We start from the raw sequence: 19287 nt of genomic DNA, 5'->3' as shown, positions 1-19287 counted from the left end.
AACAGCTAGAAGCTTCAAATTTCACCAACTGCTTACGTGTATAGTATATATTGATGTCTGAAAAAATCATTGAGATCGGTGGTACACATAGTATATATCTCATACAACCGATTGTTCAGATAAGAAACTTTGCGCAATTTCTGCCCCGTTTTAACAGTTAGAAGCTTCAAATTTCACAAAATGCTTACGTATATAGCATATATTGTTGTCTGAAAAAATCATAGAGATCGGTCGTATATATATTATATACTTCATATAAACTGTCATTTTGACCCCTTTTTTCCGGCTAGAATCTTCAAAATTCATCAAATTTCATCAAATAGTTACGTTTTCGTCATATATTTTTGAAATACGTGATTCGTAGTCATAGTTTTTACACGCAGACCACAAAAAACCTGAAACTTTGCATCCTCACACAAAGTACCTACCTGTTTTTTATTTTATATTTATCTTAAAAATCGTTAAGGTATGTAGATCTGTTCACTATATATTTCTTATCTTATACATCCGATTATTCGGAGATTACGAACGGGATAAGATTATTGTTCAGCCCCATTCATGAAAGGTATGAAGTCTTCGGCACAGCCGAAGACAGTCCCGTTCTTACTTGTTTTTTTTAAAATAAGATTGGTCCAAGAACCGAACCCTGTGGAACCCCTAGGGTTATGGGCCTGGGTTCACTTAGATTATTTCCAACTTTAACTCTCTGAACTCTATTATCTAGATATGACGTAAACCAATTAATAATGTTACCACGAAAATCTGCGTAGCTAAGCTTGCTTATTAGAATACTATGATCAACCATATCAAATGCCTTTATTATGTCTACAAAGAGATTCGCACAACATTTTTTATCATCAATTGACTTATAAATAAAGGAAGAAAAATCTAGAAGAGCATCTTCAGTAGAAAGCCCGGAAATAAAACCAAATTGCTTAGGGCTAAAAAATTTAACTTTGATTAAATACGACAGCACCCTATTTTTTACTGCTTTCTCAAAAATTTTTGAAATTGAAGATAAAAGAGATATGGGCCTGTAGTAATTTTTGCCATTTTTATTCCCCTTTTTAAAGAGTGGTATAACCGTAGCGCATTTTAAGTGAGCAGGAAATACTCCGGAGGCTATACTTAAATTAAATAAATGTTTTAAAATATCAACAATGTTAAATGCTCTTTAACTTTCGATTTGATATGTTGTCATTACCACATGAATTAGAGTTACTAAGAGATTTAATTATATTAATAATTTCTGCGCCTGTAATGGCATCAAAGAAAAAACTGTTACTCGGCGGAAGAAATTCGGTATGTATTGGGTTTGTGTAGCAGGTGCAGGGTTTAAGATTACTGCTTAAATCGGAGGCTTTTTCTACGTTGACAAAGAAATCATTGAGTTCGTTTGCAACTTCCCGAGGCTCCGACACATCTGCACCATTCACGTTTAATATGAGCGAGTCGCACTTTCTTTTAGAATTACGGTTGATTATTCTATTTACAGCATCCCATTCTTTTTTGGAGTTGCCCTGCGCTATGAAAAAAGGTTTTGAAAATATTTATCGCGCCTTGTACGTATTTCTTTGTTTACCCTTTTAGTCAAGTGAAAGCTCCTCCGTTCCACTTCGGATGACAACCTTTTAGAAATATTTAAATCTTGGCTAAAATATAACGACTCGCCACTAGAGGAAGTCCAGGATACGAACCTTCACTGCAAGAAGAAAGTCCATAATAAATTTAGATATTGTGGATGTAGTTTCCGAGTGGCCACTCTATAAGAATGCCACCCTACTACCGACTCTGGTAAACATTTTGAATAACACATTATGTATGTTATGGTAATATATTGTAACGAATTTGCTGCAAATCCTCTTATTTGCCCCTTTTGCTAGGTTCGTATCGCTAAACTGTTGAATAAATAACTCCAATATTGAATAATGGAAAAATGGCCTTTATTAAAATGCTTCACAATAACACTCAAACTGTGCAACGAATAGCTTAATAACCAAACTGATAGCTCAAATGAAACTCCACTAATCAAAATAATACTGGTATTGCTCGCTAGATATCTTCTTAGTCGTAATTGCTGATCAACTCAAATCAAACTGAATTACTTCTTACTCGCCTGCACTGCTTTTATAGTTTACGCTGCATACTTCTAGGCTCTTCGATTTCCAGAAGTTACTAGTTGTTTCGGCTACAAAATCGCCAGCCACAACTACGTGCACAAATTATTGCCCTCTCTTGTGACCACTGAGATAAGATATATGCATGTGTTTGTGCATTGCCGCTCCGCTGCTCGTATACGTACATATGTGTAGATGCAATTATTTATTCGTTTATGTAGATACATAAAGATTGAATTATTGATGTGAATGTTTGTAGTTAACAGTCTCTCGCGCGCACATAGCCGTATAAGTAAATGCATCTGTGTGTGACATCTCTCTGGGCTGCCTTATATATGTGTATACTTGATTTGATTATTAACGTAAATACTGCTTGGCATGGCCTTAGCATCGCCTTAGTGATGGGATAACTTAGGGGTGGTAATATCCGTGACACTGCCCTCCACCTAAGTCTGATCGTCCCGATCAGACAAATCTCTCGATCTAAACGTTGCCAGCCTTTCTAAATGGACCACTTTCATTTTGGTTCGTGGTTTACCGATGGTTTGTATGCGGTACACTACATCGTTGATCCGTTTTACAACTTTGTATGGGCCTTCCCAATTACACTGCAATTTCGGGGACAAACCTTTTTTACGTTGTGGGTTGTATAACAGCACCAAATCTCCTTCCTGAAAACCTTCGGAATTAATTGCTTTATCGTATCTGGCTTTCATCTTGTCACTCATAATCTTTGTTCGTTGCCTTATCAGATCATGTATTTCTCTTAGCTCTTCTTCCAAATCACTAGTGGATTTCCTGACATTTCTCTCCGCATTGGCATCTATCCCAAACTTCAAATCAGCTGGCAGTCTAAGGTCATTGCCAAAAATTACTTTTGCAGGGGTTTGGCCCGTTGTCTCATGCACTGCTGATCGATAAGCCATCAAGAATAATGGTATGCGGGTATCCCATTCTTTATGGTACTTGTCTACTACTTTCCTTAAGTGCTCCTCCAATGTTCTATTGAATCGTTCTACCATACCATCGGATTGAGGATGCAATGCAGTTGTCCGTGTTTTTCGAATGCCCAATGACTTACACATTTCCTGGAACACAGCTGATTCGAAATTCCTGCCTTGGTCAGAATGTAACTCCATTGGTACACCATACCTTGCAACCCATTCGTTTTTAACCACTTCTGCTACTGTTTCTGCTTCTTGGTTTGGGATTGGGTATACCTCTGGCCATTTACTGAAATAATCCATAACCACCAGTACGTATTTGTTTCCGCGGTTACTAGTAGGAAATGGACCTGCGACATCCATGGCGATCCTTTCAAATGGCGCACCTGAGTTATATTGCTTCATCTGGCCATGACTTCGTGTTCTGGGCCCTTTCGCTCTGCTGCAAACCTCGCAGTTCGCAATCCACTCAGTGACCGACTGACGGCAACCAACCCAATAGAATCTCTGTTTAATCTTCTCGAGCGTCTTCGTGATTCCAAGATGACCTCCGCTTGGACCATTATGCAGCTCGCTGAGCACGTCAGGAATCCTCTTTCTGGGAACAACTATCAGTTTATTCTTGTATTTACCATCCTCACTCTCCCATACTCGATGAAGGCAACCGGATATCAATTCTAGACTGTTCCACTGTGCCCAATATGACTTCGCAATGGGACTCTCTGCTGACATCTCTTCTCTGTTTGGTCTTTCATTTCGTTCGAGCCCTTGCATAACACGTGACAGATCTGCATCTTCTAGCTGGCACTTTCTTAGCTGTTCCTTCTCCCATTCATCTGTACATGTTATATTCATTAGCCGGACATCTATAATGTCTTCTTTAGCCTCGGCTTTTGAACAGTGCTTGCATTCCAAACTACATGGTCTTCGTGACATTGCATCAGCATTTCCATGGGTACTACCTTTTCGATGCTCAATGGAAAAGTCGTAGCTTTGTAGTCGCTCGATCCACCGTGCCAATTGTCCTTCCGGATTACGGAACTGCAGAAGCCATTTCAACGCTGCGTGATCTGTCCTGACACGGAATCGCTGGCCGTAGAGGTATTTGTGAAAATGTTTGACGCATTCTACCAATGCCAACAGCTCTCTCCGCGTAACGCAGTAGTTCCTCTCTGGTTTTCCAATCGAACGGCTGTAATATGCAACTACCTTCTCCTGTCCATCGGCCAGTTGTGATAAAACGCCTCCTATAGCATATCCACTCGCATCTGTATCTAGAATAAATGTTGCTCCTGGAATCGGATATGCTAACATTGGGGCAGTGCACAAACGCTCCTTCAATGTTTGGAAAGCCACTTCTTGCTCCTTCTTCCATTCAAAAGCTTTGTTTTTTCTTGTAAGCTCATGGAGGCTATGGGCTACGCTGGAAAAATTTGGTACAAATCGGCGGTAATATGTGCACAGCCCAAGAAAACTTCTCAATTCATGTAGGTTCTGTGGTCTTGGCCAATCCTTTACAGCCTCTATTTTTTCGTTCGCAGTGCAGATGCCCTCTGTCGTTACCTTGTGACCCAAATAATTGACTTCCTTTTTAAACAGCGTACACTTTTTGGGACTTAACTTCAGACCAGCGCCAGCTATTCTCTGGAAAACTTCCTCCAAGTTCTTAAGATGTTCATCAAGTTCTTGCCCAATACGATGATGTCGTCCAGGTACACCAAGCATGTTTTCCAATGTAGTCCTTTCAGTACCTGGTCCATGAGTCTCTCAAAAGTAGCTGGTGCATTACATAGTCCAAAGGGCATTACTGTAAATTGCCAAAGACCATCTCCGACGCTGAAGGCTGTTTTCTCTTTGTCTTCTTCCTTTACCTCCACTTGCCAGTAGCCGCTTTTCAAGTCCAGTGTGGAAAACCATTTCGTACCAGAGAGCGAGTCCAGAGTGTCGTCAATTCTTGGCAATGGGTAGCTATCCTTTTTCGTAACGTCATTCAACTTCCGGTAGTCCACGCAAAACCTCATTTTTCCATCCTTCTTCTTTACAAGTACTACCGGTGAGCTCCAGGGACTAGCTGATGGTTCGATGACGCCGCTGTCGCTCATTTCTTGTATAATTTGACTCACAACTTGCCGCTTCGCCAGTGGAACACTACGTGGAGCTTGACGGATCGGCCTCGCATCTCCAGTGTCAATTTGATGTTTCACAACGTTGGTGCGGCCTGGTTTAGAACCATCCTGGTCAAATATGTTCGCGTACTTTAGGAGCAGTTGTTTTGCCTTACTCTGATATGCTCCCTCTAGCCCCTGCGTCCATGCCGTGATGTCATTTGAAAGATTAGTATTACTGGCTGAAACGTGTTCCTGGAGCTGTTCACAGTTAATAATTACTTCAGCCTCTTGGCATTTTCCCAAAATAGCTCCTTTAGTCAGTTTGAGTGGTGAATTGAACTCATTGAGTACTCTTACCGGAACACGTCCATCTTGTTTTGTCATAGCCAGGGTTTTTCCTACAAGTATGTTCAGTGTTGATCTGTTTGCTGCTTCGACAACCCACAATTTGTTTGTCCCACAATCTCCATCAACCTTTGCCCAGATGACTGCTTCGGATTTTGGTGGTATTCGCTGACTCTCTTCCACCAGCACTCGTTTACTGCTGTAGCCTCTCTCGTAGCCGAAATTAAGTGGTACATCCATGTTCTTATATCGCATCGTCTTGCTTTGCATGTCGATCTTGATGCCCTGGTCGATTAAGAAATCCACTCCAATTATGATTTCATCAACAATCTCTGCCACTATAAAATTGTGTACTACCGTGACGTTCCCAATTGCGACTTCACATGATACTTCTCCTAGAACCGTGCTGTCTTCTCCAGTGGCTGTACGCAATCTTGCTCCATGCAATGGTGTTATCTTCTTGTTGACTAAATCCGCTCGAATGATGGAATGAGATGCACCCGTATCTACAGTCAGTAAACGTTCCTTTCCATCCACATGTCCTCCGACAGTAAGATTGTTTGACCTTCTTCCAATTTGTGAGATAGAGATTATGGGGCATTCAATTGAGGGAGCCAGCTGTCGCCCCTTGCGGCTGACTCGCTTTAGTTTAACGATTGAGTGGACTTGGAGATTTGCTCATCTCCTTCAGCTCTGCGTTTACGGCCACCCACATTGTTGGAGCTATTCGGACCGGTGCTGCAATGTCGTGCAATATGACCTGGGTTGCCGCACTTGAAACACTTAATAACTCCGGCATTTTTCTGTTGTGATCCCTTCAGTGCTTCCAAAATTGTGTCTACCCATTCTGGCCTTTCTACTTCTACACGATGAGCCTTATATGCTGGTTTACTTAATAGGGAGGCAGTTTCCTGAGTCAATGCATGTGATACCGTTTCAGCAAATGTGAGCTTTGGGTTTGCGTATGTAGCTCGCTTCGTTTCCACGTCCCGTATGCCATTTATAAAACTCTGGATTTTTACCCTCTCGGTGTATTCCACGGGTGCGTCCGCATTTGCGAGGTGAGCCAACCTTTCAACATCCGAGGCAAACTCCTGCAAAGTCTCATTCGCTCTTTGGTGACGGTTTTGCAACTCAATTTGGAATATCTGTTTCCTATGCTCGCTTCCGTAACGTCTCTCGACAGCGGCCATCAATGCTTCATAGTTGTTCCGCTCTCCTTCGGGAATCGTCTGTAGGATTTCGGCTGCTGGCCCCTTCAATGCCACGAACAGTGCAGCAACTTTATCTTCAGCATTCCATTGGTTCACTGCTGCGGTCTTCTCAAACTGTAGCTTGAACACCTGGAAAGGAACAGAACCGTCAAAGGATGGTGTTTTTACCTTTGGATTACTCGCTGAAGCAGCCGGCCGATTAAGTTGCAATTCCTGTATACGACCTCTCAACGCATCCACCTCTGCCTCGAATTTTTCTTCAAACTGCATTATTTTTTCGTCCATGCGCGCTTCGAGTTTTGATGATATACGCGCCTCTTGTGCTTCTAGTTGTACTGTTATGCGTGCCTCTTGTTCTTTCAGTTGGGTTGCCATATATGTCTTTTGTTCTTCCAGCTGTGATGACATATTTGTGGATATTTGTGATGATATTTCTGTTATACGTGCCTCTTGTGCTTCCATCTTGGATGTTAAAAGTGTCTCCTGCGATTCTAGTTGTGATGCCATATATGTCTTCTGTTCTTCCATCTTGGATGTTATACGGTTCTCCTGCGATTCTAGTTGTGATGCCATATATGTCTTCTGTTCTGCCAGTTGAGATGACACTGTCGATGTTTGAGCAGATATTGCAGCTAAAATCATGTTCAAATCTGTACTGGTAACCGTCTGCGGTGTTTCGTTCTTCTCTTCAATTTTTGTTGTCTCCTCGCCATCAAGATGAAAGACATGCTCTTCCACATCAATTCCTTCTGCTTCCATTGCTTCTCGTAGCCGTGCCTGAAGTTCGAGTTTAACGCCGCTTGTATTCAATCCACGGCTCTCCAACTCCTTCTTCAGTTGCGGGATCTTCAATTCACTTAACTTTGCCATGTCCTTGTTGTCCTCCGGAATTTATTCAACAATTCCTCTCCTGACACCAATTGTAACGAATTTGCTGCAAATCCTCTTATTTGCCCCTTTTGCTAGGTTCGTATCGCTAAACTGTTGAATAAATAACTCCAATATTGAATAATGGAAAAATGGCCTTTATTAAAATGCTTCACAATAACACTCAAACTGTGCAACGAATAGCTTAATAACCAAACTGATAGCTCAAATGAAACTCCACTAATCAAAATAATACTGGTATTGCTCGCTAGATATCTTCTTAGTCGTAATTGCTGATCAACTCAAATCAAACTGAATTACTTCTTACTCGCCTGCACTGCTTTTATAGTTTACGCTGCATACTTCTAGGCTCTTCGATTTCCAGAAGTTACTAGTTGTTTCGGCTACAAAATCGCCCAGCCACAACTACGTGCACAAATTATTGCCCTCTCTTGTGACCACTGAGATAAGATATATGCATGTGTTTGTGCATTGCCGCTCCGCTGCTCGTATACGTACATATGTGTAGATGCAATTATTTATTCGTTTATGTAGATACATAAAGATTGAATTATTGATGTGAATGTTTGTAGTTAACAGTCTCTCGCGCGCACATAGCCGTATAAGTAAATGCATCTGTGTGTGACATCTCTCTGGGCTGCCTTATATATGTGTATACTTGATTTGATTATTAACGTAAATACTGCTTGGCATGGCCTTAGCATCGCCTTAGTGATGGGATAACTTAGGGGTGGTAATATCCGTGACAATATATTTAATTGAATTTTAATTTCAGATTGAATCCGATTTCAACGTGATTTTTAAAAATACAGAGGTTTATTTTTTTGCAATGTGGGAGAAAGTTTTACCCCACGTCCACAAAATATTTAGTGACGGGATAAAGGACAAAGCATCCAGGGAACTATGTTCCAAGCTAGACTACAAATCAATAGACGACAGTGACCATATTTTTTTGAAAGTGGTTCTAGAAAAAAAAAACACTAATAATTTTTTTTACTTGTACCTAGATTAAATAAAACAAACCGAAATACAATACTTGCACCTTATAATAAAATAAAATACAGCTAAATCAAATTAAAAACATAATGATATAAAAAAAAATTAAATGAATAAAATAAAATACAATTAAAACAAAAAAAAATTAAAATAAGATAAGATAAGATAAGACAAGATAAAATAAATATTAAAAGAATCAATAAAATGAAAAAATAAAATAAAATAAAATGTGATAAAATAAAATAAACTGAAATAAAACAAAATAAATTGCAATAAAATATGATAAAATAACATAAACTGAAATAAAACAAAATAAATTACAAAAAAGTAAATAACAGAAAATAAAATAAAAAACATAGTAAATAAAATTATAACATAAAATAAAATAATAAAATAAAATAAAACAAAACGAAATACAACTATTTGTAATAATATAAAATAAAATAAAATACAGTAAAATAAAATACAATAAAAAAGAACAACAAAAAAAAGAAAAAAAATACAATAAAATAAATAAAAATATAATACACTAAAGTAAAATAAGATCAGACAAAATAAAATACATAATATATTTATAAATAAAATAATAAAAAATAAATAAAAAAGAGGAAATTAAAACAAAATGAAATAATATAAAATTGGATGAAACAAAATAAAATTAATTAAAGTAAAATTAAATGAAAATTAAACAAAATACTATAAAACAAAATTTCTATTTTTTCCCATAGCGTCATTGCTCATTAGGGCATTATTGCACGACTAATTATATACGGCCACCGTGGTGTGTTGGTAGCGTGCTCCGCCTACCACACCGTATGCCCTGGGTTCAAACCCCGGGCAAAGCAACATCAAAATTTTAGAAATAAGGTTTTTCAATTAGAAGTAAATTTTTCTAAGCGGGGTCACCCCTCGGCAGTGTCTGGCAAGCGCTCCGGGTGTATTTCTGCCATGAAAAGCTCTCAGTGAAAACTCATCTGCCTTGCAGATGCCGTTCGGAGTCGGCATAAAACATGTAGGTCCCGTCCGGCCAATTTGTAGGGAAAATCAAGAGGAGCACGACGCAAATTGGAAGAGAAGCTCGGCCTTAGATCTATTCGGAGGTTATCGCGCCTTACATTTATTTTATTTTTAATTATATACAATTTTTTAAAATTTTATTGAGCTCAAGGCCGGTTTTCAATAAAACAAATAAATATATTATTGTTTTAATTTATTTTTACTCAATATTTCTAATTCAGTCTGAATTCATCATCAGGAGCTAGAAATAACGAAAAAATCCCTTTTTTATACACAAACAAACAATTTTTAAAACAAAACATCACTACTTACTTCTTCAGCTGTTATTAGAAGACTAAATCGTTTAATACTAATTATATGTAACAAAGGTATTGAACAGAATAAAACAGAAAATATAAACAAACCAAAGAACAGTTTTTGTAAACAAAAATATTGAAAAACATCAATACATAAGACGGCAAAACAGTAACGATTCAGCTGATCATCCTAGCGTTGGTGTTGTTGTCTCCAAGACGATGGTGTAAATATGCATGTACATTCATACATATATGTATATGTTTATGAAAAATGCATTAGGGGTGTCTGTTGTTTTTTATAAGGTTGCGGTATGCATATGCACAATTAGAAGTGTCGGATTTGAAAATAATTTTCTTGTCATTAGGTGTGTCTACTATATGTAACATTTCTAAAATGAATCTTTTATTGTAATTTTTCTCTTCTTCCAAGACGGTGACATTTTCGAAGTCCGGGTAATGCCCTGTATCTCTACAATGTGATGTTAAAGCTGTTTTGTTTTCCGAAAAATTATTCCTTAATTTTATATTTGATTTGTGAGCGGATACCCTTGTCTTAAGTTTACATTTTGTAATCCCTACATATACTTTCTGGCATAAGTGAGACCCGTCGCCATTACAAGGAATCTTGTATAATCGGACTTTTCATACTTGGATATTTTATCCTTAACATTGCTGAAAATGCACCGGAGCGTATTGTCATACGTAAAGGCTAGTCGTACGTTTTCCTTATCATATAAGTTCGAATACTTTATCCTTTCCGATAGCCCAGCGACATATGTTACAATTTTGTATATTTTATCCTGCGATGTTTCTCTCACATTTTCACCACTGGGTCGATAATAGTGGTTATAAATCAGTTTTTTATATTAATTTGATGGGGAAGTTGTTGTCCTCTAACGTCTTTTTAATTATCTTTATGTTTTTGCTATGGTATATATTGTCGCTGATGGACAGAACCCGCCGCACAAAGTTGTTGGCCGTATTAATAATTATTTTCTTCTCGTGTTGCGAGTTGAAGTTGATGAGTCTTCCCCATCTGTTGGCTTCTTAAACCAATCCATAGTGATCATGTTGTTTTTCTTAATAACAAGAATGTCCAAGAACGGTAGCTTTCTTCCACTTCTATTGTAAATTTGACAGCTCTATGGTATCCGTTTAGAAGGCCCAGCATTACTTCTATGTCTTCCGTTCTGATCATGGCGAATAAGTCGTCGACGTATTTTGTCAGCAATCGTGGTTTGTTGACCGAATTCTCCTCGAATCTGGTAAGCAGCTCCTCCATCACGATATCTGCTATAACGGGCGAAGCTGGCGAACCCATGGGCATCCCCGAACGCTGCTCATATATCTTATCATTGTATTTGAAATACCTGTTCTCTTTTATGCAGAACTTCACCACTGTCAGAAAAAGCTCTTTGGTCATGGACGTGTACTCCTTTATTTTAATCCATTTTTACTATTATCTCGAGGGCTAAATCTGCAGAGATACTGGGGAACAACGAGACGACATCGAATGACACTAAACTCTCATCATCGTTAACATATGTGTCTTTGATTTTGTTCTTAAATTCTATTGCATCTTTAACGTTGTACTTAGATGAGGTGGTTTTTTGTTTGTGTATAAAAAAGGGCTTTTTTCGTTTTGTGTATTTCTAGCTCCTGATGATGAATTCAGACTGAATTCGAAATATTGAGTAAAAATAAATTAAAACAATAACATATTTATTTGTTTTATTGAAAACCGGCCTTGAGCTCAATAAAATTTTAAAATATTTTATATTAACGGCAAAAAACATTCTACTTTAATTATATACGACTAAAACAATTGTAACTTTTTTAATATGTACAATATTATTTATTTATTTATTTATTAAGCCAATTCGAATACAAAATCTTACAGGCTAAGTAGAAATATGTGGTAACAGTAGGCAAATTACTAGTATAAATAAATGGCTTACTTATAAAAAGGGTTTATTGTACTTATAAAGCGCTCTTTTGAGCAAGAAAAATCTGTTTCCAAATAATTTAAAATTCTATTAAACTCAATCAAGGTAATTGGAGCATTGATTGCATAAAGAGCTTTGAAAAGACGAACATTGAAGAATTCAGAGTTCCTAAGTGTATAAATATTTAGCACTAGGCACTTATAGATTTGCTAACTCAGAATTCAAACGATAAACAAAGTTACAAAATTGAATTTATTTAAATTAAAGAAAATTAAAGAATTAAAAAACTGCGCGATAGCGGACGGGCGATTAAAACCGATGAACGGGCACGAAAGATGCGTGTAAGCGGGTTGTTTAAAAAAAAACTAAAGAGAGTAGTGAGCGCGGTGGTGGTTGCCTTGCGGTTGGCCGCACTGGCCGGGTGTTGCCAGGGGGGGGGGGGGGGGGGGAGGGGGCGGACTTAGTCCGAAAATTCGATCATGTCTTCAACATGCTCCCCTCCTTCTCAAAGGGAACCCTGCCGATTTTAAAGCTTCGATAACTTGGGTCATGGAGTTCAAAGTGGACTGTATATTATGACCGCCTGACAAAATATCGTCAACATATGTTTCGTTTAATAAAATGTTTTTAGCGAGCGGATATTCGTCTTGACAGTCATGGGCGAGTTTGTGTAGGGTTGGAATTGCCAAATATGGTGCGCAATTTACACCAAAAGTAACTGCTTTCAGTCGAAAATCTTCTATCGGCAGAGTTGCGTGTTTTCGAAAAACGATTCTATGAAAATCTTTATCTTCTTCATGGATGAGTATTTGGCGATACATTTACTCAATATCGCCGTTAAAAACAAACTTATAAAATCGCCATTTAAGTATAACGAGCATTAACTCGTTTTGTAGTATGGGTCCTGTAGGGAGGACGTCGTTCAACAAGTTGCCAGAATGTGTCATTTTTGATGCGTTGAAGACGACTCGCACTTTTGTGGTTTTGCTGTCGGGTTTTGTGACAGCATGATGGGGTAGATAAAATGATAGATATTTACCATCTCTAATTATGTCTCGTTGGGAGGCGGGTTCCATGTGATCCATGGTTAAATATTCATTAAGGACTTCAAAATATTTGTCTCTTAATTCGGGTTTTCTTTCGAGGGTGCGTTCGATACTGATGTACTGCTGTTGTGCTGCGGGTCGTGAATGACCGAGTGCCAGATTGGCTGGAAATTCCAATTTGAATGGTAGTTTGACTCTGTAGCGTCCATCTTCCTCACGAATTTTGGTTGTCCGAGAGAGTGCTTCGCAGTATTCATCATCTGCTGATCGTTGTTGGGTTTGGTGAACTGCTTCCTGTTCCCAAAATTGTCTCAAAAGTTGATTGATGGGGCCATCGGTGCATTGATTAACGTGAGTGCTGAAGGTTGGTACTTTTTCAGCTACAGGACCGCTTAATATCCATCCGAATATTGTGTTTTGGGCAAGTAATGTTCCACTAACATTTCGTAGGAGCCCTTCGGTGAGGATTTGCGGGGTGATATCGCTGCCAATTACCACATCGATTTTCGATGGTATCGAATACTGTGGATCGAATAACGGTAAATGGGACAGTTCTTCGAGCGATGCTTGAAACTCTGACTGTGGGCAAGAACTTAGTTTCGGCAAAATTATTGCTTGTGCGTTTGGGTTAAGTATGCCGAACAGAATGTTATCTGGCAGACTTTATTGGCATTTTTCACAACCGTTCCACCCATTCTAGATATCTGGTGGAGAGGCTCTTTTGTTGGTAGACCAATAAGCTTTTTTATACGAGATGATACAAAAGCTTTTTGTGAATCTTGGTCTATTAGGGCACGAATTTTATGAAATTCGCCAGCATAGTATACTGTGAACTGTTGAACTCTGTGTGATATGCATGGGTTCTATTATTGTTAGAATGGGTCGAGTTTTGATTTACCGTTCGTGGTGTAAAACTCGAAAATTGGGGTTTCGCCTTGCCTGGTCTATAGGTACTTAGTCTCTCTACTACCTCGTATCTGCTGGTCAAAAATTTATTCATATCATCCCAAAGTGGGAGTTCTTTTCGGGAGCTGAGGGATTGTTCCCATGTGAAAGGCATTCACTTGGCAGCTTGGATGAGCAGAGGTAAACGAGGATTGGGTCACAGTCCGTTGTCGGGATTCCTTGGGTGTTAAGGGTTGACATGCAGATGTTGATTGTTGTCAGCGTCTTCAGTTGATTGTCGACAAGTATCCTTTGGTTCTCGTACCTAGCTCTGAGCGCTTCCCAAGTAAGCTCGAAGTTATCATTGCTCAGTGGGTATTGTTTGACAATAAGTCCAGCTTGTCCTTTTGTTTTCAGGCGTAGGTGGTATAATTTTTGAGCGGGTGATAATTTAGGGTGGTTTTTATAGACTGCCGTGAACATATCTTTGAAGGATGGCCAGTCTTCGTATCCACCGTGGAAGACTTCAGTGTCACATGCTGGTACTTTCAAATAGCAACCATTTGAGTTTGAGTAATTTATTGGGTGGGCGGGAATTTGTTGTTCGCTGGTGCTAGCAGTGTTGAAAGTTTGTGAGGCTTCCATAATTTCAGATTTGCATGTTTGATAGGTTTCCATGCATTTTGCGAATTTTTGCTCAACCGAGCCGCTAACATCTGTGTAATTATCTGAGAAACTTACTTCTCGATGGGACTCTAGCACCTTTGCCCATATTTTATCAAGGTCTTCTAATTTGACCTTAAGCATACACTCTGGTAAATCAGTAGCTTGGGAGGGTGACATTCTTGAGCAGTAAACCTCTAATTGGTTACCGTCATATATAAATTCCTGCAGGCATTGGTTTGCAGTGGTCATTTTTTGGGTTGGGTTTGTTTTTGGGATTATAATTTAATGTAATTTATCAAGAAATGGGAGCTTTTATTAAGCTGTGAAAATCGAAAAAAATGTTGTCAAAAGGGCAAACAAATTTTTTTTTTCAAACCAGCCCAATGTACGCTTGGTTTTTAATACGGGCTTGTCTCAGCGCTTCTAAGTACAAGTAATATGAGTATATAAATGGGTGGGTGTTCACTGGGTTTTTTTCAGACCCGCCTAATGTATGCTTGTTTGTTACATGTACTTGTCTCAGCGCTTCTGAGTACAAGTAATGTGGGTATATACGTATGTATATATATAATATATGGGTAAAATATATTTGCCGGTAAACTGTGGTGTACCAGCAATACCTTTTTGGTTGCAAATGCCAATGTACTTGATCTGTATTGACAAAGTAAATGTATGCAAAATATGTTACCGATGATCTCCTTTGTTGCTTCCTTCTATTATGTAGTTACATATGGTCATGCAATTACTTTGTTGAGGGTGCATTTTTGGCTTATGCAAAAAGATATACAAGTGCGTGTGGGTGTTATGTAGATTTGTATGCAAAATTATCTTGGGTGCGCCGGTAAAAGAAGCTTTAAGAAAAGTGACAAAAATTTGGCAAAGTTCGTTGCTATGGGTTTTTTATAAAATATATTTTATGTAATATATGTAGTATGTAAGAGTAAATTGGGCAGCGGCAAATTTCACGCTGGAAAAATATGTAGCTCGGGTGATATTACCGAACTAAGTGGGTATCAGAAATCTGCTTTCAGTACTAAAAAAATTAGTGCACTTAGTCATGAGCCAAAAAATTGTGTCTAAATGTGTACTTAGTCAAGTACAGAAAAATACTATGAGTGAGCACTTAAAATAGAAAATACATACGAGTGCCCCGCAACACATATGTCCCATACATATGTATATGACATTAGCTGTGTTTTTTTTCACGTCGATATACGTTTACGCTTAAACTTTATATGGACTGCTAAGCGACAAACTTTAAGTACACCTCTGAAATTGCTACGCATAAAATTAGTACTACATACTAAATTTCAATACGCATTATACTCAGATGTAACTAAAATATGTGTCCACGTTTCACCATCTGCACTAATTCAATGTATTCTATGCGCGTCCACAATCTATCACAACTGATTCAGCTATATGTTATACACAGAAATACAATAGAGGGTTGTTTCTCCGCTTTTCGGTACACCCTGTAGCTGTAGCTAGTTGTTTAACCACTGTCGCTAGATGGGTCTCCTAAGCATTATCTAAGCGAGGATAGGCGACTTTTTCACGCGCAAACGAAACGTATACGCGTGTAAAAAAAAACACGACTAATTTTGAGTATAAACTGAAATCATAGTCGCTTTAACTCAGTAGCATGTTTGTTTCGTGTGTGATACACTGTATACTTCGTTTATTATCGGCTTTTCTTTAGCGCTGTATTCAGTTAAGTTTCGTGTACATCGTTGTGTTACTACCGTTAGAAGACTGATATGACTATATTCATTTTATTGCACTGTTAATCTTACTGATTCCAATTAGTGTTTTCGTATAACACAGTTGACTTTCTTGGTCAATAAGACAATTGAGTACTGAACTGCTTCGTGGCTTATGAGCGGTTATAAGTGCTTGTTTTAGTGGATATAAGTGTTTGATATTCTTTGTTTGTGTACGCACTAATACTAATCTTTTGGTTAGTCCACTAATAACCTTAAAAGATGAATAATTGCAGCTCACTGGTGGGTATATACATATTGTGACGAATACTAGCAACACTAATACGCCAATTACACGGCACAAGTATCCTTGTGCCAATTACCAATTTGCACAAGGATTTGCCCGGTGTGTGCAGTGTTTGCGCTATTTGCGCAGAGAACTGCGCTAAAATCAAAACAATTTTGATATTTACGCATGTCTGCAAATGTTGCACATGCTTTTTTCTTCGTGTGTGGTGAATCTTACACAGTTTACCTGTGGTTTCTGATAACATAACATCGCTTAAAAATTTTATTATCGAAGGCGTAAAAACCATCTCTAGCTTGTACCAGGAATTCAATAAAAGTGAAAAAGCGTAATTATAAATAAAATGGAAAATAAACGCTTCTGGTGCGAGTTTTTTGACTTATATCGTGAATTACCAGCACTGTGGAAAATAAGGAGTGCTGATTACAGCAATAGAACGCTAAAAAGCTAAAATTCATGTTATTGCCACAATATTTCGGTTCCATATATTTAGGTAAAATTTTCAAATGTCCTGCAGCATTTGTAGGTGATAATGCGATCTTTTTTCTATTGCAGGTGAAACATTTGCTAGCTACATTTGTGTGCATAACTGCACCACCTATTCTGTGGATGGTGTTACTGTTAAAGCCGATTTACAGTCTAATACATTAAAACCCTGCGACTAGCGAACAATGTTGGAAAATTAGATATTGTATGGCGCTCGAATCTTGGCGAAAAAGGACGTTTGCAAACGAGTCAATTGCAACGATAGGTATGTGCATATCAAGAACACTGAAATAGTTGATTCAATAACAATATTAATTTTACCATTGGTTTTATATTTCAGCCCTTTGAATACAAAGATGTACGCCTCGAAGTTATTGATGCACAAAATATTGTCAAAATAGGTGAAGCTTTTACGTTTGTTTGTCATTTGACCAATACTGCAGAACGTCCAATCGATTTAGTCGTCAAATTAGAAACACAACTTGAATTCAATTGTGATTATAGTGGTGCTGCAGAGTTTTCAATTGGTAAATTAGCATCAGGTGAACAACGTGAATTTCCGCTTACGGTGTGTCCAGCGCGTTTGGGACTTATCAAAATTAGTCCGTTGCTACTAACAAATATACTACAAAAGGAACAGTATATAATAGAAAAAGTGGTTGATGTATTTGTTGTAGATACAGATTATCATGAAGATGAAGCATTCCAAGTTAATAAATTTGTACGGTACGATAATGCAAGGCCAAAGCAAATGGAGGAGCGTACGCTGCAGCTGCAAGTGGTTTGAGACAAGTTTTAAAGGACATGTATAAGCTATTTATAAGGTGTTGATGTGTTTGGAGAAACATTTGAAATTGCTCGAAGTATTTCGTAGAGGAAATGTGTAAGCATTTAGCAAACGTCTGGGGAAGTAGTTATGGCCTTACCGCAGTAAGGGGCGCTGCTGTGGCGGACGGTTCTTTCCCCGTATATAATACTGGACCGCTGAGCCCGCCTTGTCGGGCAGGTGGTCGTACGACCAAGATGAACAACTCATTACCTGAATGTAATAAGGAGGATGTAAAGAGGAGGACTGAGTCGCAATCCAAGGACGACAAATACGAATTAAGCGATGCGTCGGACTCGGGGAGCGAGAGTAGTGCTGATTCAATGAACTCCGTGTTGGAGAAGCACACAAATGAAAACGGAGTAGAAGAGTGGAGAAGGGTACGGAGCAGAGGAAGTAAAAGAGCTCTCTCGCAGTACCGTGCAGCACTAAGAATTGTACAACGCTTGGGAGCAGTGGTCGACCCAACAGAAGTGGAGATCGAGCGCTTGGAAAGGGCCCATGAAGCGGTAGAAGTAGGTCGAAGGCAGTTCAAAAGGTTTGCTGCGAGAAACCCTCGGTTCTGCAACCGGTACGAGGAGGAAGAAGCGTCGAATGGCAGAATGAAGAGACAACGTTCGGCAGAAGGCGACAAGCCTGCTTTCAAGAGGCAGAAAGGACCCAGTCCTAGAGCCGCGAGGCAGGGCAGTCGCATAGACAAGACAAGTAGGCCCAAAGCTGTAAGACAGATGGGTTCCAATAGCGAGGTAGCAACTACCTCGAAAGCTGCCAGTCAGAGGGAAGTTCCAACTACGGAAGTAGGAGATAAGCCAAAGGGAGATAACGCTAAGACTCCGTCTTTCTCGGAGGCGCTAAAGGGAGTTAACGCGAAGACTCCGGTGTTCTCGGAGGTTCCAAAGGGAGATAACACTAAGACTCCTGCTTTTCCCGAGAAGATGAGTGATGTGGCAAAGCAGTCACTGACTGTGGCGCTGGTTGATCGTAGCAGTCCGTTCGGACAAATGACTACTGAAAGGTGGAGATCTGTGGAAAGGGAGCTTATTAGCTTAATGCTTAAGATGATGCGGGAACAACCAAGTAAGCCCCTTCCAACCTTTGATTCGGGGGGATGGTATAATGGTGTGAAGATGATAGCGTGCGACAACATCGCGAGCTTGCGGTGGCTGGAGGAAGTCGTTCCAAACCTCCAAAGGCAAGGCACGAACGCGCGGTTTGAGGTGGTGGATAAAGCGCAAATCCCCACGGTACCAAAAGTTAAGGTATGGATGCCATGCGTGATGAAGTCGGAGGATACACTGCGACTTCTGCAGAATCAGAATCCGAACATACCGACACAGGATTGGAAGGTACTTACTGTATCTCGGCCTACCGAGGATGGTCAGTTCTACATCTTCCAAATAAACAAGCAGGCGGAGGATATTTTGTCACGCAGCTTGGCAAAATGTCCTTTGGCACTGGCAAAATTTACATGCGACTCAGGAAAAGAAGTCCCGAGGA

The 19287-nt window shown here is 39.1% G+C and overlaps 1 protein-coding gene and 1 pseudogene across 3 annotated transcripts in view; both read left to right on the top strand.

Annotated features, from left to right (window-relative positions):
• LOC137237099 (succinate--CoA ligase [ADP/GDP-forming] subunit alpha, mitochondrial-like) overlaps window positions 1-19287 on the top strand; it is a 94160-nt gene that overhangs the window by 32665 nt on the left and 42208 nt on the right. The window lies entirely within an intron of this gene.
• LOC137249633 (probable trafficking protein particle complex subunit 13 homolog) lies at window positions 17134-17751 on the top strand (annotated as a pseudogene).

This window comes from Eurosta solidaginis, chromosome 1, assembly GCF_040869045.1.
Source record: "Eurosta solidaginis isolate ZX-2024a chromosome 1, ASM4086904v1, whole genome shotgun sequence".
Taxonomy (NCBI): Eukaryota; Metazoa; Arthropoda; class Insecta; order Diptera; family Tephritidae; genus Eurosta; species Eurosta solidaginis.
Note: the sequence above shows the minus strand (reverse complement) of the source record. Positions and strands in the feature narration are given on the sequence as shown.